Source organism: Amblyomma maculatum, chromosome 6 (assembly GCF_055883805.1).
Source record: "Amblyomma maculatum isolate TAMU_Amacu chromosome 6, ASM5588380v1, whole genome shotgun sequence".
NCBI classification, from domain to species: domain Eukaryota; kingdom Metazoa; phylum Arthropoda; class Arachnida; order Ixodida; family Ixodidae; genus Amblyomma; species Amblyomma maculatum.
This window is the reverse complement of record NC_139349.1, coordinates 159,423,959-159,446,540: the sequence shown is the minus strand read 5'-3', so window position 1 is coordinate 159,446,540 and position 22,582 is coordinate 159,423,959.

The following is a 22,582-nucleotide window of genomic DNA, read 5'->3' as shown; positions in this document are numbered from 1 at the left end:
CATGTTACCCCTATAGACCCCCAAGGCACGTTCATTTTTTTATTGCGGAAGCAATGCTACTTTCACTTGTCAGCCCTTCGCGTAGCGACGCGGTCGCCACCATTGACTTTTGGCGTGACCTTTGGTGCGCCGCCAAGCACAGCTGAACAAAAACAGGGGCCACAACTCGCGCCGTCGGCTCGCGAGGCGGTAGCTAACAGCCGCGGCCTGACTCCCGCTCCCTCCGCGAGGGAGTGCTACAGCCGGAGTGACGTCATCCCTGAGACTGTTGTGAGACTAGAACGACGTTTGGGGCGCCGGTTCGGGTACGCCCTTACACACCGAGAGTTAGGCCCAACGTTGATCTACGGCCGGGCGGAGCTGCGGTTGTGCCACATGCTCCTAAAGCTAAGAATTATGGGGCTGCAGCCGCAGCTACCGTCGGGGGTGCAACGTTGGATACTATAGGAGGTGGCCTAGCAGCAGGTGGAACCAACGCAGTCTCCTGGGATGCTTTCATTTCTTCTGGGGTGAAGAATGCCGTTGCAGCCGGTGCCGGAGCGGCAGCTCTACTTTCTGCCTTAACCTCACCCACAACCAAGTATATCTTTGCATCAACGGCACTCTTTGCATCGCTACTAATTATACATAGAATAACCAGGTAGCACCCCTTCATAAACAATAGCTGAACCATATGCCGTGGCCAGAGTGAATCACTGCGTAACCATAAGCATGACCACAAGCACCACAACCAGCAACACCACCAGCTGAACCTAGGCGTAGCCATAGCTATTGCGTCCGCAATTACCAGGCTTAACCAAGGTAAGCCACTGCCATTTTTTTTAATTGGTTCACAGGAAGGGAAAGGCGCAGTATCTGTCACACTTGCTTTGTGGACACCTGAACCGCGCCGTAAGGAAAGGGAGAAAAGTGGGAATGAAAGTGGAAAAATAGAAAGGAGAGCCGTAGTAGAGGGCTACATGGTAAGTTCGACCACCTGGGGATCTTTAACGTGCGCTGACATCGGCTGTTGTCATTGTTGCAGTGGGTGTAGAAAGAAGCAAAAGAAAATGCACGGGCTTGCTACTGCTCTGTAGCTGAGCCACCTCCACTGCCTCGTGCGGACAGAAGAGAAAATACAGAAGAAAGAAAAAGAAGAGGCAGAGAAAGAAGCGCGCCGCAATAGCCATCGTCCACCACCGAAACAGTGGCGGGTGCAATGACGGCCTAGAACATTTCGTTGGCAGGCTAGGCCCCGCCGCAAGCGGCGGTGACCTGCTTGTCCCAGCCCCATCAGGGCCATTATCAGCCACCCTTGACCCTTCCATACGGCTTGGTTTAGCGGGGCTTTATATGTGGGCGGAGGAAGAAGAAAAAGACAAGAAGAACGCTCGGTCACCCGCCGATAATGTTTTCGCTAAATATTTGGTTCAGCAGCATTGAACAATTGTAGGTTTTTTTCCTCCGATGTAGGAGGCCCCCTATTCCCCGCCCCCGGCACACACGCCTATGGGACGGAGGCCGGGGTCTCGGCGACTAAAGAAAGGCGAAGCGACAGTTTCTCTTCGCGGCTTTAGCCCTTGCTGCTGGTTGGCAGGGGATTCGCTCCGCAGTAGCAGTTCCCAGGCTTCTCTACTGTTTGTATTTTGCTTGGTGGCGGTGAAAACATTTATTATATTACACAGAGGTATATACACTAGGTGGGATGCCTAGCCAGGCACTCCATTGGCGTTTGCCGCAGCCCGGGCGCTCTGCGTTAAGACCTTTAGGGCCTCTAGGGTGCAGCAGCCGGACAGGGTCGCCTCCCAGTTCTCTCGGGTGGGGTTGGGGATAAAGACAAAAATGGGTTTTTCTGGCAGGCCCACACCATGTGGTAGGTGTCAGACACCTCCCCACAGTGCGAGCACAGCCCGTCGAATTGCGGATCAAAATGTTCCAGAGTAGCCTGGCACAACATAGTATTGGTGAGCAGGCTCAGGAGCACCCGCTCATTAGCTTTCCCCAGCCCTTTGCACGGGGTGGGAAGAGAAAAACGTTGATCTGTAATATTCACATATTTCTTCAAATTTGTAAACTGGGCTGAAATCAGAATCCTGGTCCGCGTCGGGTCCCGTGGGAAATGTCCGGAGAGAGAGTGCGCAGGCGGCGGCGTCGGCTGCCTCATTGCCTTGGAGACCTTGGTGACCTGGAGCCCAAACGAGAGATCGGTACACGGGATTCGAATCTCGACTACAATTTTGGTATATGCGGTAAGCTAGGTGAACAGTCCACCCTTGCTGGACGTTCCGACAAGCCCCTCGAGAGTAGGTTATTATGTATTTGGAGGAGGAGTCAGAGGCTGCGAGGGCGATGGCAACCTCTTCTGCGTGGGTTGGTGACTGGGCCTTGAATGTAAGGTCATCTACTGTTTTGCCCTTGTGGATGACCGCGGCTGTGTACCAACCCCTAGGGTTCGGGCCGGAGACGTCCACATAGAAAACTCCTGGTTTGCTTCCATAATGGCGGTCCAAGGCTTTCGCCCGCGCCAGGCGCCGACCATTATGGTCCTCTTTGGACATGTTGGCGGGGAGAGGCCGCACATCGAGGGCGCGTCTCCATTTATCAGGAATGCGACATCTCTCCTCTGTGAGCTGGGTGTGTTAGATGTGAAGTCGGGCAAAAAGACGGCGACCCGACTCTGTCTTTGTTAGACGCGTGTACTGATTGGTGAGGTGGGCCTCCCGAAACTCCTTGAAAGTATTCACTACACCCAGCGCCATGAGACGGCTGGTAGAGGTGGAGACTGGGAGGTCCAGTGCTCGTTTCATGATTTTGCGGAGGATAACTTCGAGAGTATCCTCCTCCTGTTTCCGCAGGTGGAGGTAGGGAGTCGAATACAAGATTCGACTGGTCACGAATGCGTTCGCCAGCCGCACGGCGTCCCTGCATCGTAGCCCACCGCGCTTGTTGGAAACCTGGCGGACCATGCGGCCCACCTGGTCCGCCACCTGCCGAAGCTTGGCGAGTATTGTGTCGCATCATCTCTGGTTGTGTATTAAGAGCCCAAGAACTCTGATTTCCTTAGATTCTTGAATGGGACTGCTTTTGCAAGGTGAGATTGATTTGAGCCGAGCGTGAGTGCGAGGGGCGCAGATGCACGAATTCAGAGTTCTGCGGTGAACATTGGAGACCACAGTCGCGGGCACAGCGGTCCACTAGGCTAGCAGCTGTTTGCAGGCTGGTCTCCATGTCCTCCAGACGCCCTTGCGTGGTCCAGAGGGTGTGTTGTCGGCGTACAGCGCGTGTTGCACCCCTTCGACCGCACCCAACAGAGCAGGTAAGCGCATCATTGCAATGTTGAATAGCAGAGGGGACAGCACTGCGTCTTGCGCATGGCCCCTCGTGCCGAGCAAAAAAGGTCCGTGTTCTTGATCCTGTATTCGGATATAAGACAGTCTGTCTGTGAGACATTGTTTGATGTAGTTGAAAGTGTTCGTACCATAGTGCGTTTGACTCAAGTGCGTGAGTATGACCTCGTGTGTTACATTGTCGAAAGCCCCTTTGAGATCCAAGGCGAGGACGATTTTGTCGTTTCTTGTGCATCTGATGGGACTCAGTATTTCGCGGTCAAGCTGGAGCAGGACATCCTGTGTGGATCTGTGTGGGCGAAATCTGAACATGGTGTCCGCGAATGTGTTGCGTTGTTCAAGGTACTCTGACAGCCGATCCGCACTATCGTCTCCATCAATTTGCCCACACACGAGGTGAGAGAGATGGGTCGGAGGTTGTCCGTGTCGAGTGGTTTTCTGGCTTTGGGAATAAAGGTGACACGAGCCGTCTTTCATTCAATGGGAAGGGGGGTTTCCCCTGTCGGGATCGCATTGATATAGTCAAGAAGGAACTGGTGCGCCGTGTCAGGGAGGTTCCCCAGAAGTTTGACGGTGACCTTGTCCCTGCCTGGCGCAGTGCCCTTCTTCATTTTGGCCAGGCTGGCCCGCAGATTGTGGAGCCGGAATGGGTTATCCAACTCCGAGTTTCCTCTGCCTGCATAGGAATAGGCCGATCCGCGGGGGTCCTGAATTGTGCACAGGTAGCGATCACGTAGCGCCACTGCCAGCTGCATTGTGTTTCCTTGGAATCAGTGCTTGGCTTTGTGTAGGTGTCTTCGCGTTTCCGTGCGTGTCTGTGTTGGATTGATGAGGGCTGGGAAGAGCCGCCACGAGTTACGGCTCGATATTTGCCTCGCCATCGTGTTGGAACGGTCCACCCAGTTTGAGTCAGCAAGTTGGGCCGCGTACTCAGCTGCCTGCCGGGTGGGATCCGCAATGAGAGCTTTGAGCTTCTTGTGTTTCTAACGCTTCCAGCGGCGCATGAGGCCACGACGTGGTTCCCAGAGATGCAGGAAGAGGTTGTCCACGTCCGTAACTACCTCTGTGAGCTGTATTTGTTTCTCATGGGAGTGAAGGTGCGCCACGACTGACTGGCACCAGGTCGTGTAGCCCTGCTCTTTGATGTTCGTGTTAGTTTCAGTTGGGAAATTGTGGCGAAAGGTAGTCCAATCGGGGATGCGGGCTTTCGTTGTGGGGCGCTTCAGGGGGCATGTGTGAACGGTTGTGTTGAGAACACAGTGGTCTCTACAGAGGGTCTCCTCGGTGTTGATCCAGTCTGCGTGTCTTACGTTGCGAGTGAAGGTGAGGTCCGGGCATGTGTCTCGGGTCACCGAGTTGTCTGCGCAGGTGGGAAATGCTGGGTCGGTGTGGAGGGTGAGGCCCAATGTGGACGCCAGTTCTGCCAGCATACGTCCACGCACTTCCTACTTACAATAGCCCCATAGCTGGCTAGCGGCGTTGAAGTCCCCCACAATCAGCGGGGGATCACGACCCGCCTCTTTAATCGCACTGCTAAAGAGGCCCGCGAAGGTCACTCGCTTCAGTTTCAGGGAGCAGTATACGTTAAGCACGTGCAGGGGAGGATCCGATCGCCTAAGAGGGAGGATTCTCAGCATCATGTATGAATAGGGTATGTTAAGATCGGGGTCAATTTCGGTGGCTGTATATGATTTGCGCACGAGGAGACACGACAAAGGGTCATGCTGGAACGTCGCGTAATTAGTCAACTTGGCTGCCGCTACTTGCTCTTGGAGGGCGACCACGGCGGGCAAAGCCTCGAGTGTTTCGAGGTTGAGACGCAGGTTCGCGCGTTTCTGCCGAGCCTTCAATCCTCTACAGTTCCACTGCGTTACGGTTACGGAATTGTGAGCTTTGGGAGAAGAGGAACGCCTGTTAAACCGTCCTGCCATGATTAGGAACGAAAATGAGAGATGGGGGGTTATGAGACTCCGGCCCAGAGCCAGCACTGGGTGGGGGTGCGGGTTTGGAGTCCTCTGATTTCACGTCTGTGGGGTTGACGACAATTGTCTTGCGCCTGTTGAAGGCCTGGATCCCTTCGAGCCGATGGCTCGTTCGGGTGGTTGATTTCATGCAGCGGGTGATGGCTGCAGGGACCGATGCCCTGCATTTGGTCTCCAAGCAGCCCATGGCCGCTTCTACCATTTTCTGGAAATGGGAGGTGAGGCGCGCCTCCATCGCGGCCATTGCCGACGCGAACGCGGGCGGCAATTCAGGCTCACTCTCCATGGCGTCGGGACTCGAGACACCCGTCACAGCGAATAGTTTTTCCTCTAAATTTTGAATTTTGGCGAGCAGTTGCCTGATCTGCGCCTTAAGCTGCTCATTTTGCCTGCGGCTTTCGACATCAACGCCGTGTGTCGAGGGAAGGGAAGCGAGTGAGTATGAGGGAAGGCAGGAGGCGGCCCGCGCCCAGCTGCTCACCCGAGTGTTTTGTTGATGCTGCGGGGCCCGGGTTCCGGCAGCGCCATCTGGTTTGAGGGCGGGGAAGTGCCTTGCATCGTCTCTGTTGGGGGGCGGTGGCGGCGTCTGCTTCTTTTTCTTGTTTTTCTTCTTCCTCTTCCCCTTCTTCCCAGTTGACAACTATAACGAAGAGGAGGGGGCCGTGTTCACGTCACTCTGGTGTGAGCCGGTGGTATGATTGCACCGTGGCGCTCCGCCATTGGCTCTGCCGGTGAAGTGACCTTGCTTGCTTTCTGACGCTGGGGTCTCAGGTCCTTCAGGTTGTGAAGGTCTGGCACCGGCAAGATGGCGTCGGCGAAATTTGACCGTACAATCTCTAGATCCCGTGGGGTGGGCTAGTCCACAGATTGCACAGGTCGGGTTGCATTCGTGTGGCACAGGACTGTCCTGCGTCAGAGTCCCAGTTTAGCCGCAAAGGCCGCACCTCGGCAAGTTCGGCGTGGGGCAAATGTCCGAGCGGTGTCCCACAGCACCACACTTTACACATGCCGGCACAGTTCGCTTATATTTTCGGACGGGGGTAAGTTCCCCCGTTGTAGTGGACGTATTGCGGGACTACCTTTCCCACAAATGTAATGAGCGCGGTGGTTGATTTTCCAAGCCGGCGGATGCTGGCGATCTGGCCTCCTCGCCAGACAATTTGGGCAGTGAGCGTCGCGCTTGTTTCATCGTCGGCTATGCCCCCATGATACCGCGGCACACGTCTTCGGTAAGCTTTAAATTCCCGTGCACTGGTAAGAGGCCTTTACCAGTTGGCAAATTAAATTCGCCAATGAGGTGATCGGTGAGGTCTGGATTTCGTGTCCCTACGCAAGCAGATTCTGCTCCCATGCGGGTAAAATGTCGAGAACGTTGTCGGCAGCAGAAATGCCTAGGTGTGAGTTCAGTGCTTTGCCCAGCTCACCACGTCGGAAGGTGTTCCTCAGGTCCGCGTTGACCCTGGGCTTGATGATAACATAGTCCTGAGGGTACATCCGTGGCATAGGACGGGACTTCCACCGACAGGGCTTAGCTTGGTTTCGAAGCGATGAGGCAGATTCGTGCGCTGGCGCTTGCTGCTTGGTTTGGGACGCCGCCGATGTGGCAGCTGCTATGTTGGAGCCGGCTCTGGAACGCCGGCTGACAAGTTGAAAGAGCTCCTCGTGCTTGAAACGGGAAGGTTCCGCCACAGCTTCAGGTTGGATAGTCGAAACAGTCTTCCAGACCATTTCGGAAGGGTCATAGCCCCTCAGAGAAGCTTGAGAAGCCATCTTGATAGGTGACGAGGCTGAGTCACTGTCCCCGGGAGCGACGCAGCCGTTCGGCCTAGAGCCAACTCCTCGTGGCAAAGTGAAAATCTCCCCTCGCTAAATGAAAATTGGGCCACCTGGCTATATTTGGCGTTCACGGTATCCTGATGATGTTAGGAATACAGTAGCACAAATTTCGAGAGGGCCCGAGTTGATTCGCCGCAATAATTAGCGAAACTTGACGGAGCCAATGTGGCATGCATTCGTCCGCTCGCAGTCACAGCGCATAGGCCATTTCTGTGTTTTGCTTGGCGCCAGGGGAATCAATGCAATTCCAGATTATATGCAAAAGATAATATTGTTGTGCTAGTTGGGTTATGACTTAGAACAAAACAGCGCGAAACCACACGACAGAAATAAGCACAAAAACGAGCGCTGACTCTCAACTGAGTGCATTTTGTGCAAGAATGCAGATACGGAAGGCAAGAAGATGAAATCACAAAGTATCACACAATTACTGCCGATATCATTTGTCAATATCTAAAAAGGCGATTTCGTTCTTTGATAAGTGAAGAGATGGTTCGCTCAGACAATTTCCCCCCCTGTCATGGATAACAAAGGATTCGTAAAGCTCCCGTTTTAGCTGGCTATAATTCCTGCGCAGCACTCTGCACTTCCGGAACTGAAGAATGCACCCATATGTATAGTCACGTGTTTTGCATTTCGTGTTTTACACAAAGAGAATTTGTTGTGTATATACGTATTACATACAGACAAAAACGCACATTACTCACAGACCAAAGCGCTATAAAAAAACACTATAGGGTACTTATACATAAACTCAGAAATATAATTTTCCCACAGAGGGGAAAACAATAAAAAGGGGTGGGGGTTCTAATAATGCACGACAGCCACTTCAAGTCTGCTCCCCCGAACAATATAGAAGCGCGTGTGCCAGCGCCGCATAAAGAGAATTTATGCAGCGCTGGCACATGCGCTTGTATGTTGTACGGGGAGCAGACTTCAGATGCCTGTCGTGCATTATTACCCCCCCCCACCTTTCTATTGTTTTTCCCTCTAACATTGCATGGAATAAACTATGAAAGCAAACGAAATTTCGCAACAGTGCGCCCATATTGTGTGCTGGAAACACGGCTGGAGATACAAATAAAGTGCTCAAAGCCCACGAAAAAGAACCACCTAGCGGTGCCCTAGAGACATTTTTTATGAGTCACTTACTTTCGCATTCATGTTCATGCATATCTATTATTTTCTTGTGACAAAATTATGCGGTCACTTGGAGTACTCAGTGTGACATCTAATAACACGATTGGGAAGGTATATTGACTCGGGAGGATGTGTAATCTAAAACAAAAGGCGAAAAAGTGGGGAGAGAATTTAACCTTTTTAAAAACTGAAGCCTTGTTACTGTAGAGGCGAAGCTAAGTAGCGTCCGTATGCTGCGCGATGTCAGTGCACGTTAAAGATTCCCAGGTGGTCGAAATCTCTCCGGAGCCCTGCACTACGGAACCCAGTACGTGTGAGAATTGGCCTCTTAAAGGTTGGCCCAGTCATACATCCCTATGAATGCTCTTTTGAGCCAATAACTGTCTTACACCACCACCCCGTTCTCTTTCAGTTTTCACTCCGACCTTACACCATTCCCTTATGGCGTGGTTCAGGTGTCCACAAAACGTGTGTGATGTATACTGAGCCTTTCTTTTTATGTCAAGCAATGATTATTTTTACTATTATTTAGCGAATTCAGGAGCAAAAGCTGCATGGGCTAGCTGAGCAGGTTTTACTCACTCCTCTTTGAACTTCAAGTAACCTGCAGTTGTAATGTAAATTTAATTTTTTTATTAACCGATTTACAATTGAAGCGAAAGCTTGAATACGTCAGGTAGAGCAGGTCTTCACTTGAATATAAGCTTCATGGGGCCTTGACATAAATAAAAGTGTGGCTGTTCACAAATCTGTGGTAACAACCAAGAAGTGTAATGCGTCTTGCTTTCCCCAAGCCCTAAAAATGAAACTTAGAGGCAGCCGTTTATAGTGCGATGTCAGCGCACAATAAAGGCCCCAAGCGACAGAAATTAGTTCGGATAGCCCCGCTGCGGTGGTGGAGAGGCTATGATGCCCGAATACTGTGCCGGAGTTCCAGGCGACTGCGTTTCGATGAAGGTGAAACGAATAGTCGTCAGTGTACTGTGCGACGTCAATGCACGTTAAATTTTGGGAAGGGAAGAATATCAGAAGAAGCTAAACGAGTCCTCGAATCGAGGCCGCTTGAGCGCAACGTGGAAATTATATGGATACCAGCACATGAATCCATCGCAGGGAATGAGGCTGCTCACGAGTTTGCCCGAGCTCTCTATCACCGGGCGGCTGCCGAGCAGTCCTCTTGCATGGATATAAAAGACAGCCTAATCTCGTATAAAGAGGTTACAGAGCACTATAAACTAAGCAGAAGGGTCCATCCGCCGCCAGACCGTTCCCTCGGAAACGGGGAAGCAATTGCATGGAGGAGGCTACAAGGGGGCAATCATATTAGCCCCTTTTGGGTATATGCAACAATTTCAAAAGATGAAAAGGATCTACATTGCATAACATGTGGGAGATGGGGCACTCTAGATCATATTGTTTGGGAATGTAACAACAGCCCAGGAGCTAAAGAAAATATAGATAGAGACGCCTGGGAGACCCTGGGAGACGCCTGGAGGACCCCGCTCAGCAGCAGCAAGCCATCCGCCTGGCGGCTGAGGCCGTGGAGCAACAATGTATATTCACCAGACCTTAGTTCGCGAGGCTCCTGAGTAAGGCTCCATCAGGCCTGCGTGCCGGGGAGTCCGAAACGGAGCTTCTTCTCGGTGGAAATAAAGGTTTTTCAACAACAAAAATCTCCAGGTGGTGGAAATTACTCTGGAACCCTCCACTAAGGCACCCCTCCCTCTATCTTACCGCATTTTCTGCCACTTTCCTTCCTTCCCTTGCTGCGGGGGTCAGGTGTCCATAAATCGTGTGACAGGTCCCTCGCCTTTCCTTTCCTGAGCACCAATTACTACTTTTTCGTTCGAGAAGTTTGCCATCAGGCATAGTGAAAAGGGAGCGGGAGTGGGAGATATAGAAAGTTGTGTAAACAGGTCTCTCCTAAATAATCGCATAAGTTGCCGATAAACTGATTCTCCAGCGTCTACTTCCTGTAGTGAGAGTCAAAGTGCCACCGCAATGTGCGAACGTTTTCAAGACATGAAACGAGAGCTCGCTGCTACCGTCATCATGCGAAGACAGCTGTAGCGTAAGCCAAAGTCGCCAGAGCGAGAACTTGGTGCTCCTGAACGAGAGAAAACCACCTACTTTACAAGACTTCCTAGGTTTTACAGCGCTATCCAACGCTTGCCATTGACAAAATACTTGAAATAAAGCACCGTCAACGGTGTTGTGCCGGTGGGGTTATCACACAGTATCCCACCGCCAACAGGTTTGTGCCAAGGAGTCGCTTCTGTAGCGCTCGTCAGCCGCTGTCAGCTCCCTTGGCGGTAGCGATGGATCCGAGTCGGCGCAGGTAAGATGAAGGAAAAACTTTATGCACTATTTACAGGCATTTACACTACGAAATCGGCTCTAGGGCCGAAAGCTAGCATAGTAGCCATACGCGACGGTCGTCGCGCACCGACGGCAGGGCAGGATCCTCCACGTCGGCTCTCTCAGGGGACGAACAGCTCCCGATCGATGCTAGTAACGAACTCACTCTCGGATTCTCGAGCGAAAGCACTTGAGTCTCCATAAACCATTGACGCTCAAATGGTCCAATCCGACGGCATCACTTTCGCAGGGCCCATGAGAGAGCTTGCTGCGCTCTTGCTTCAAATATGCCACGAAGCGAGAAGGGTTCTACCGCCTGGGCCACGGCGGCGAGCTGTCTCGTCGATCAGTTCATGTTGAAACACGTCGCTTCTCTCCCTTTGGTACAGCTCGCCTCCAGTTTACTGGTGCACTGCAGAGCAGTAATGGATTTTATGAAGGAGGCGTTCGCCGGAGAAGTTTGGTTTCCGGCTGAATTTATGGGCGGCGTTGGCCGAGCACAACGGTCAGCCAGCGTACCGTAAAGGCCAACTGAATTCGCCGTTCACAACTCGATGGCACTTCAAACGTCTTTTATCGCGTTCTAGTTCAGTTGCCGTAGTTGGAAGCCGAGCACAATATCACATTTCTAGCAACTTGAGCGCGGATATCAAGAGCATAAAGGTCGAAACCTCACGCCTGCAAGCAATTCCAGGAAAACCCAAACCACAGAAACGACCCGTAAGTAAAAGTTGACGTGGCAAAGCCTCGTCGTGGCTCAATGTCAGCCAAAACTTGCACACCACCTACTGCACTGTTAGCAGTACTGGGGCGATCGTGCCTCCTTGCCTACCCCTTTCTCAACGGAAATTTTGTACTGCCTTTATGCAGACCAACGGCTGCTGCGCAGCCACTATTTATACCTTCCAGTACTTTTACATGTGGCTTGTCTACGCCCTGATTTCGCAGTGTCTGCATGACTGCCGATGTTTCTACTGTGTCGAATACTTTTACGTAGTCAATGATTGCTATTTTCAAGAGCTGGTTATATTATCGCGTAAACGAGGCCCCTCAGAGTTGCGCTGGGGCAGGCTCAGAGTTCAGAAACAGCGGTAGAGCTCTGTCTTGGAGCTAGCACACTTCTTCACGCTCTCACACCTCTGCGCGTCGTCGTTGTCAGCGCATGCTACATCCCCCCCCCCCCGTTCGTGAATCATCGGCCGGATGCTAAATTGAAGTGGGGGCAGAATAGTACAGCCAGTGTTGTCTGGCATGAAAAGGCTTCGGCCGGACCACGTGGACAACTTCAGACCGCTTGGGACGTCGGGGTTCTTGTTCCTCATGAGGAACAACTTCATAGTCCAGATCACCAATGCGTCGAACGCGGTAGTGACCAAAATATTGGCGCAAGAGTTTGTCACTGAGTCCGCCTCGTCGAATAGGGTACCGAACCCAGACAAGCTCACCTGGAAGATAATCTTCAGTGCGCAACCGCAGGTTGTAGCGTTCTGCGTCTCGGCCTTGCTGCTGCTGAATTCGCACTCGGGCAAGTTGGCGGGCCTCTTCGGCACGCTGCAGAAGTGACATCGTCATTTGGAATTTCGTCTATATGAGGCAGCATGGCGTAGAGCGCGGTCGTCACTTCTCGTCCGTAAATTAGGCCTAATGGAGCCATGTTGGTCGTTTCTTCAACGGCGGTGGTGGTGGTGAACTCTTTTATTGCGCCCAAAAACAGGGGACCAGTCAAAGGGCCGGTTGCGCTGACTTAGAGGAGGTCGGCGGGGATCCTTTGGGATGCCACGGCCTCCACCGCGCGTTGGATAAGCCAGCGTTGGTCTGCTGGCTCGGAAGTACACAGGAGAGACTCCCACGTCTCTGGGGTGTTTGTGTTGTCTGTGGTGTAATGTGTACAAGTCCACACCATGTGTATGAGTGTGGCCGGAGTTGAGCAGTGTTTACACATGGGGGCTATCTGATCCGGAAAGATCCTGCTGTATAAGAGGGGGTATGGAAAGCTGCCAGTTTGCAATTTGCGCCATTGGATGGCCTCGCGTCTTGTTAGATCGCGGTGTGCGGGAGGATATGTGCACCTTTGGAGTCGATAGTGCTGGAGTATGTCAGTGTAAGTGGTGAGTAGAGAAGCACGTGATATATTAGTGTCAGCGGAAGCAGGGTGGCTGATCATACTCTCGGCTCGGCAGCTGAGACCTCGAGCGAGGGTGTTTGCCTGGGCGTTTCCGCTGAGCGACTCGTGGGCTGGAGCCCAAAGAAGTAAGCGAGATGTGGAAGAGGGTGCTGTAGAATGTAGAATGTGTAACGCCTGGCAAGAGATACGGCCAGCATCGTAATTGCGAATAGCCTGTTGAGAGTCATTGATGACGACTTTGGTATTAGGGTCGGCTAGCGCTAGCGCAATGGCAACCTCCTCAGCTGCGGTGACTCTTTCTGCATTGCGAATGATGCAGGCTGTGTACCAGCTGCGGTGAGGGGCGAGAGCTACCGCCACCATCGCTGGCCTCGATGGATGATAAGAGGCGTCCGTATACGTGACGTCCGGACGTCCACTGAAGCGTTTCTCGAATTGACGAGCCCGATCGGCCCGTCTCTCGGCGTGGTGTTCCGGGTGCATCCGTTTGGGAATGGGAGGAATGCGGAGATTTAGGCGATATTCCGGAGTAAGTTTAGCGTAACTTGGGGCCGATCTCGGCGGGGAGATCCCAACCTGCTGCAGTACTGCTCGGCCAGCGTGTGTGAGTGAGAGTCACTCATACTGGGAGGTGAGGGTTGCCTCGATCAGTTCGCTCTCGGTATTGGAGATTCCGAAAGCCATGAGCTTATGGGTAGCTGTGGACATGGGAAGACCTAGGCCCGTCTTGTATGCTTTTCGAAGTGATGCCTATAGCCGTTCGCTTTCGGCACGAGTGAGACGTAAGTAGGGTCCAGAGTAGGTGATGCGGGATCAGATGAAAGCTTGAACGAGGCGTAGGAGATTGGACTCTCGCATGCCATGATGTTTGTTGGAGATTCGCTTAAGGAGGCGTCCGATCTGTACAACCGACTGGTCGATGCGTTGGATCGTGATGTTGTTGCTGCCGTTGGCCTGTAGATGCAAGCCCAAGATCCTGATGTTGTCTGTTCGAGGAATCGGGTTTCCTTGCACCTGGAGGTTGATGTCAGGAAGTATACTTGAAGGGCGTCGTCCCGGGGATGGGATGATGATATACTCGGACTTTGTCGCCGAGCAAGTAAGGCCAACTGTACTTAGATAATCTCCAATCCGTTCGATCGCGGTCTGTAAAGTCTCTTCAATCTGGCCGTCACTGCCGCGCGTGATCCAAAGTGTGAGGTCGTCAGCATAAATGCTGTGATGCAGATGGGGGATGTCGGCCAGTAGCTTCGGCTGGCCTATCAGTGCGACTTTAAAAAGCATCGGCGAAAGTACGGCGCCTTGCGGCGTGCCACGGTTTCCCGGAGAGATGATGGAAGGATCTCCAGTGCCGGCTTTAAGTTGCACTGTGCGGTCGGTGAGAACGTTTTGGATGTACGCATACATGCGATGTCCAACACCGAGAGCTTGAAGTTGTTGGAGAATCGCTTCATGGAGGACGTTGTCGAATGCCTTGGCAACATCGAGGCCGACGATGACTTTCGTGTCTAGTGTACGTCTCATGACTACCTGATGATGGAGAAGAAGCATAATGTCCGGGGCCGCTAAATGAGGGCGGAAGCCGAACATTGTGTCTGGTAGAAGATGGTTGTCTTCAAGGTATCGTGAGAGTCTGGTCTGGATAACGTGTTCCATCAGCTTTCCAACGCAGGACGTGAGAGAAATGGGACGGAGGTTCGCCAAGGTTGTTGGTTTGCCCGGCTTGGGGATGAGGACTAGATTAGCGCATTTCCACTCTTGAGGGATGGTACCGCTGGCCCAACATTCTTGAAAATAGTCGGTAAGAGCATGAATGGATGCGTCGTCTAGATTCCTAAGCATTTTATTTGAAATGCGGTCAGGGCCGGCCGCCGAAGTCGTCTTGAGGCGATTGAGTTCTGCTCGGACCTCCGCAAAAGTGATTGGAGCGTCTAGACAGAGATCGTCCGTACCCTGATAGAACGGGAGGTTGGTTGTTGGTTCAGGGCGGATGTAAGTATTTATAAGCTCTTGTTTGAGCTCATCAGACGTGCCAGGATACTGGTGGAAGATTCGCTCGAGCTGTTGGCGTGTCTGGAGCTAGCCTCCTGCTGGGTCGAGTAAATGTTGAAGGAGGTTCCACGTCTTACGAGCGTTTGGAGTCTTGTTCATCTGGTCACATATGTTGTGCCAGCTCTGTCGAGTGAGTTCTATTGCATAGTTCTCGATATTCGTATGTGCGCGCACCAGTCTACGCCGGACATTGCGGTCCCAGTTCCGAGTGGCAAGTAGAGCTTCGAGCGACTTCTTGCGCTCCCACAGATGGGCGTAGTAGCGGTCGCAGTGTGGGATACTGTCCTCTAACTCGACGGTTTGAGTGGCGTCGGCCACTTGTTTGACAATTTCGGTTGTCCACGCCTAGATATCAGTAATAGCGGGAGGTTTGTCCTGCTGTTTCCTGTGCGTCCGGAAGGAGTCCCAGTCAATCACCTGAGCCGGCCGCGTACATCGCCTGGTGGGCTCGTGTACTACGATTTCGAGTACGAAGTGATCACTCCCAAAGTTTTCGTGAGTGTGACACCAAGTCGCTTTAACTCCGGAGGTCGTAAAGTCAAGATCCGGCGTTGTATCACGCTGTAGGCCCGTACCGTGTCTAGTGGAGTAGGACACGTCCGTGATAAGGGTCAGCTGGTGCGTATGCCAGTCATTCCAAAGGCGTCGACCTTTAGCAGAGTCATAGTGGTAGCCCCAAGCGCGGTGATGCGCATTAAAGTCACCGAGAATGAGGAGGGGTTGCCCCTGCGCCACCCGCTGGGCTTTGAGGAAAAGCGGACCGAAAATATCCTTATGAGCTCGGGGAGGGCTGTAGACATTAATTATAAACAGACTAGTGCAACGTTTACGCGAGGGTCGAGGTAATATTTCTAAGAAGACGTATTCGGGGAAAGTTGGATCTAAATTTTGCTGGAGGATAGTGAGATTACGTTTGACGAGTGTAGCTATTCGAGGTTTTACTCGTTCCGATAGGTGTGTACTGTAACCGGCAAGTTTCGTGTTCTTGTCACATTCCTGGAGGGCTATTAGTTCGGGGCGATCACTCGCGGCGAGGAACTGCTGGAGGACCGGACGCTTACGCGCGAACCCACGACAGTTCCACTGCCAGATGGTGGTGTGACCCGAGCTGCTCAACATGATTAGGCTGGGATATTTGTGGGGTTTGAACGGGTGTCGGCGCAGGGGCCGCGGGTACAACGGCAGCGAGGAGTTTGCCCTGTGCTTCTATAGCTTTGCTCAGCATCTCAAATTGTTGCTTGACTTGTGGGCCGATTGTGTGGAATGAGCGTTCGATGTGTGCTTCTAAAGCCTTGATGCGAGTTTGGCTTAGGTTGCAGCTTTCCTCATCTTTGGCAAAACGCGCCTGCCAACCCTCCGTGGGTGAGTCGGTTTCGGACGTTGCTTTGCGTTTTTGTGCTGATCGGTTGGGAGGAGCGATATCCATAGGTACTGAATCATATGATCCCTGCAGATGCGGGGGAGACGGAGTGAGTGCGGCCGTCGGCTTTTCGAGAGCTTCTACTCTGAGTATAAGTTGTTGGATGACTGCTGTCAGTTCCATAATCGCTTTGCGTGTGTCTGGAGTAGTGGGAGTCCCTTCCTGCGTACTCACCGGTTCTTGACGTTCTCGTAGATCTGGTAGAGATGGTTGTAGCCCAGGTGGCTGCTGCAAAGGATGAGGAGAGTCTCCTGTCTGCTGGACGACTGCAGGTGGCCCGGGATTGGCCCGGGAGGTCCCCTGAGAATCCATCCGTGGAGCGGGAGACTTGAGCGGTGGAAAAGAGCTCGAGTGGTCTCGGAGCTGCCGCTGCTGGCTATGGGAGCGTTGCCGGTCCCATCGGCTGGTGCGCTGGAGCGTGATCCGCTTGGCGGTCTCTTGGGTCTTGAGTTTCTCTTCCTCAGCATTTCGAATTTTCTCCCACTTCCTGCGCTTGACTTCGTAAGGAATCCTGAAGATTTCCCTGCAGCGACTATCGCCCGTGAGATGTTCTTTGCCGCACAGGCGGCAGATTGGTTTGCACGTGTGGTCGTTGGTAGGATTGGATAGTCCGCAACCTCTGCAGTTGGTAGTTGTGCTTGCACATACATCGGCTCGATGACCGAGCTCGCCACAGCGATAGCACACCTCGTACTTCTTCTTGAATAAGTTGCATCTGTGGCGACTATTGCAAACGTAGACCCAGGTAGGCACTTGGAGCGGAGAGAATGTGATGAGTACTGCAGTGGTGTTCCCGAGCCGCCGAAAGTCCACAATGGGTGGGTTACGGTTGTCTTGTAACTCTGCTTGGATTGTATTTAGATCCAGTCGGAGGTCGACGCCGCGAATCACACCACGGCTCGAGCTATCATCTGGAGCGCAGTAGACGGATATCTCATACGCCTTGTTGTCAATGGCGATCTCTTTGAGTTGCATCACCCGTTCAGCTCTTTCAACGACTGGGGTGCAGTATGCGAAAGTATTCTAGATCAGGTTAGCTTGTATTAGGTCTTCGTGACGAACAGCGTCCCTGGTGAAGTGAGCAGCAGTGCAAATCGCTTCCAGTGGTTGGTAGGTTGTAATCTTGGAGAGTAGCAGTCCGCCCCGTGGGCGCACAATTAGCTTGAGAGCGTTGCTGGGTAAGCGAGGCTGGTTCGATGCTACAGATTTTTTGGCTAGTAAGCGTCCTCGCTGCCGAGGCGTGAGTTCAGCTTCCGTCTTCGCACGTAGCCCATTGTCGATTTGGTATGCTTGGTTCGGTCCGGCTTTGTCTCGAGGGAAATCTGGCACGGCAGGCCCTGATGTTGTTCGCGCTTCCCGGAGCTTGTTTACTTTAGTCCACCAATCACTGGCTGCTAATTCTTCTGGAGAAATTGGGATGCCTTCTACGGTGACCTTCATGGCGAACTACGGCGCGCGGGCACGGTCCACGGCGCAGCCCAGCTGGCGAACGCTGCTGCGACGCAGGTGGCGAACGCCACTGCGACGCAGAGCTCCGTATTTTTCGGCGCGGCGCAGTAGGCCTAGCGAGGCATCTGGCTTGGGCACGGGGAAAAGTTGACCTAAAATGGTCAAAACTCGTTTTACGTACTTCTGGTTGGTGTCCCTGGATTCCGCTCGTCTTCAGGAAACCGGTGATATCAACGGAAGTATTGTAGGGTCTCACTGTCTAGGGTAAAAACACGAAATCAGCGGAGCTCATGTGGAGTTCGTCCGTTGTCCTCTGCCGCCAGGTGGCGCCCCCTTGAACGGCGGTATTATATGCGAATGTTACGTAAGGTAATACTTCGTCCCACCTCTTGTGATGGACATCCACATACATCGACAACATGTCGGCAATGATCTTGTTCAGACGTTCCGTCAGGCCGTTTGTTTGGGGATGGTACGCAGTTGTCCGGCCATGGTTGGTGTCACTAAGAATAAGGATATGCTGGATGAGCTCTGCAGAAAATGCTGCTCCTCTGTCTGTAATCAGGACCTCTGGTGCTCCATGTCTGAGGAGAATTTGAAGAACGAAGAATTTCGCAACTTCAAAGACGGTGGCACAAGGAATAGTAGCGGTTTTGCGCGTAGCGTGTCAGGTAGTCGGTAGCTAGTATAATGCACCTGTTCCCACAGGTGGAAGTAGGAAACGGTCCAAGCAAGTCCATCCCTATTAGCTGGAATAGTCGGAATGGTGGTGTAATGGCTTCAGAGGAGAAACCTTTCGGCGCTGGCAGTCACGGCAAGTTCTAACATTATGTGTGACATCGCTTCACAAACAAGGCCAATAATACCGTGCTTTAATCCTAAATAGCGTCCGAGTGACTTCAAGGTGGCCGGATTTGGGTTGATCGTGACAGGCTTGAAAACTTTCGTCCCGTAAACTTGCTGGTACAAGTAGAATGTTTCTTGACGAGAACTCCGTCACGTAAACACAGAGAGGACAAAGTGCGACGAAAAGATTTAGGGATCATGCTACCGGCACCTTGAAGAAAGTCAATTACCTGGCGAAGCTCGGGATTGTTGCGTTGACTATCGGCAAAGTTGGCTGTACTGATTGCCTTCAGAAATGCATCGTCATCACCACTTGCGTCCAAAGCTGGTTGCACAGGAGCACGACAGGAAATCCGCGTCTAAATGCTTACGACCTGACTTGTAGATTATCGTGATGTCATATTCTTGAAGTTGTAGGCTCCATCTTGCAAGACGTGCAGAAGGGTTTCTGAGGGTTGTCAGCCAACAAAGCACGTGATGGTCGGTGACCACTTTAAAGAGTCTGCCCTAATAGGTATGGTCGGAACTTCGAAATAGACCACACGATGGCAAGGCATTCCTTCTTAGTGGTAGTATAGTTTGCATCTGCCTTAGATAAAGCCCGACTAGCGTAGGCGATCACACGCTGTTCACATGGGCTGTATCTGTACTAGGACAGCGCTCAAAATGACATTGTTTGCATCAGTGTGTAGTTCGGTGTTTGCTGTTTCATCGAAATCTGCGAGAACTAGAGGTGACTGCAAACGACGTTGAAGCTTTTGAAATGCTTGCATTTGCTGTTCTACGAACGTGAACGGTATATCAGCCTTAGTAAAAGTGTAAGGGGGGCGGCTATTTTGGAGAAGTTTTTCAAGAAACGCCGGTAATATGCAAATAATCCAAGAAAGCGTCGTACTTCTTTCTGGTCCGGCGGTGTCGAAAAATTGGCTACCGCAACAGTTTTTTCAGGATCCGGCAGAACTCCCGCCCGTTTCACGACGTGGCCTAAAAACTCGAGCTCTTCGTAACCGAAATGACATTTTTCGGCTTTCGGAGTGTGGTCCGACAATTGGATGGCTTCTAGTACTGCGTCAAGGCGACAATGGTGCTCCTCAAAATTCGGTTCAAAAACAATTATGTCATCCAAGTATATAAGACAAGTCGTCCATTTCAGATCTGCAAGAACGCTGTCCATGAGTCGCTGGAAGGTTGCGGGCGCGGAGCAAAGGCCGAAGGGCATAACTTGGAATTTGTATAGACCGTCAGGTGTAATGAAAGGCGTCCTTTCGCGGTCCCTTTCATCAACCTCTATCTGCCAGTATCCAGCCTTGATATCCATGGAGGAAAAGTACCTTGTTTTGCACAGATGATCTAAGGCACCAAATATTCTGGGCTAGGGATAAACATCTTTTTTCGAAACGTTGTTCAATCGACGATAGTCTACACAGAAACGGAGTGTGCCGTCTTTTTTCTTACAAGTACCACAGGTGCAGCCCAAGGGCTGCGGGAAAGTAAATGACGTCATTATTGAACATTTCTTTGATTGGACTCTGATGGCAGTACGTTCTTTTGCGGAAATCCAATGAGGCGACTGGCGAGTGGTCAAACAGCTTCGTCTGTAAAGACGCGATGCTTTGCAAGGTGCGTTCGGCCAAAACGTGACGATCAGGCAAATGCATCAGAGTAGCGACTGAGCAGGTTGTGTAGTTATTCTTGATACTTCGGAGGTAATGCCGGATTTACGTAGTACCGCGGTTCAGTGTCATAGGATTCTGTTGCTGAAGCGCTGGTTGAACTACATGCAGAACTAGTATCAGTTATGGCATCGAGATATGCTACAGTTGTCCCTTTGATCAGATGTTGATGCTCATGCTAAAGTTCGTTAGAAGAACATCAACTTTGCCATTTTAAAAGAAGACAACTGGCCTGGCAACTATGCCTCTCTCTATAAGTAGTTTCTGTTTGGTCTCGGTGATACCTTCTGTAATTTGCACTGGGAGGGAACCCACAGACACCATAATGCTAAAACGTGGGGGCACACTCGCATGTTCATCAATAATGAAAAACACGGTAGGGAGCATGCTATTGGTTTCGATGGCATTCTCAATTGAAAATCTTACCGACTGATTCTGAAAATCGATAATTGCACGGTTTTCCGTTAAAACGTTCATGCCGAGGAAGACATCACGAAAACATTGGGACAACACGATGAACGTCGCCAGAAAGGTTTGCCCTTGTACAATGATCCTCGACGTGCACACTCCCATGGGCATTATTTAATGTCCTCCTGCAGTGCGTATTAGTGGGCCATTCCATGCTGTTGGGACCTTTCTGAGAGCTGCGCGAACTGGCCACTCAGAACTGAATAATCGGCACCAGTGTCGGCAAGAGCTGTAACGTCTGTGCCATCAACGGATCTGTAGATCGACAGTCTGTGGTATCGTGCGGAGGCAGTTTCGAGGCGTCCGGTCTCGGCTTCGGTGCTCTGAAGGAGTGGTTATTCGGAGGTCGGCGTCGTGGTTACGTTGGGGATTGGCGAGTTGTTTAGGCGTCGGTTCTACTGGTGCCCGTGTGCAATGAACTTTGGTGTGCGGCGAAGAACTGCAGTGCATTTGTGGAGGACCTTGGAATTTTCGCAATTTAGCAGCCGCACCTCCAGAGGCTGCTGCATCTAGTTTCCCCTACGGGAACTTTGCGATTGCCCCTGGCACCCAGAGGAGCTTGACCTGCGAGGCGACGGCGATCGGAAGCGGCTTGGGCCTGGGTCGGCATGCGAAAGGTAGTCTGCAATTTCACGTGGTCGCTGTCCAAGCAACGGACGACGGGCATCAAGAGGAAACCCACGGAGGCCGAGTTCCCTGTAGAGACAGCGGCGAAACATGTGTCCAGCTTCCCCGCAATGATAGCGCAATGTTTGGTTGTCGGGTGTTCGCCAGACATCGGTCTTCCGAAAGCTGCGACGGCGTACATTTGGTCCGGAAGACCCACGGATGACCGGTGCGCGTGGCTCATAGGACGGTGTCGAAGGCGGCAGGTAGCGGCTGGTGACCGCGGCGTAATTCAAGGTCTGGGGTAGCGGTGTAGCTGCGACGGGTGCGGGCGCAACGGGAGCGGGCACGCCCAGCGCTTGTTGTACCTTTTCCGGAATGTGAGAAACTGTTGCGACCTGTGGCTGTGGTGGAATCGGCAGGTATTTTACTTATTCATTTATTGATACTGCAATCCCAGTGTTGGGATTTTAGCAGGGTGGGAATAAAAACTAAGCAGGTTAACAAAACAGCAAAAATAAACAATAATTACAGTGCAAGTTGAATCCCTTCTGCACAATTAGGAATAGAACCAAACATATACAACACAGCAGTGAAATAACAAATGCAGTAAAAAAAAAACTAGGTGATATGTTGCGAGAACAATGTCAGTTATGGCTGCAGCACTTCATTGTTAGTGAAGCTATTCCAATCGGAAATAGTTCGTGGAAGGAATGAGTATTTAAAGCAATTATTTCGAACGCGAAAAGGAGTTAAATTTAGCTGGTGTCATTGTCGGGTTGCGTATCCGGACGAAACAACAAGCAAATCGGTGAGTTATGATCTGTAGTGTCTTTTAATTAATTGGTACAGAAATTTAGGTCGTGCACAACGATTTCGCTCACTTATTGTCGGAAGGTCAGCTTGAATTAAAAGGTGTGTTACTGATGTATGGCGGTAATTGTTATATATGTATCGTGCCGCCCTCTTTTGAACTTTCTCTAATTTATTCTTGTTAGTTTGTGTGAAGGCGTCCTAAATGATTGCAGCATAATGTAAGGTAGGTAGAACAATAGCTTCGTAAGCAAGCAGGCGTACAAATGGGGTAGACAACCGCAATGCCCGTCGCAAGAAAACAAGTTTACGGAAAGCGTTAAACGTTATGAGATCAATATGTTTATTCCAACTATGATTGTTACTGACCCAGAGCCTAAGATATTTATGTTCTGTTACTTCAGTTAGTGTCATGCCGTTAATAAAATAATCGAAGGGTAAGACTCTTTTTGTGAGTGATTCTCAATAGTAGAGTTTTGGACATTTGC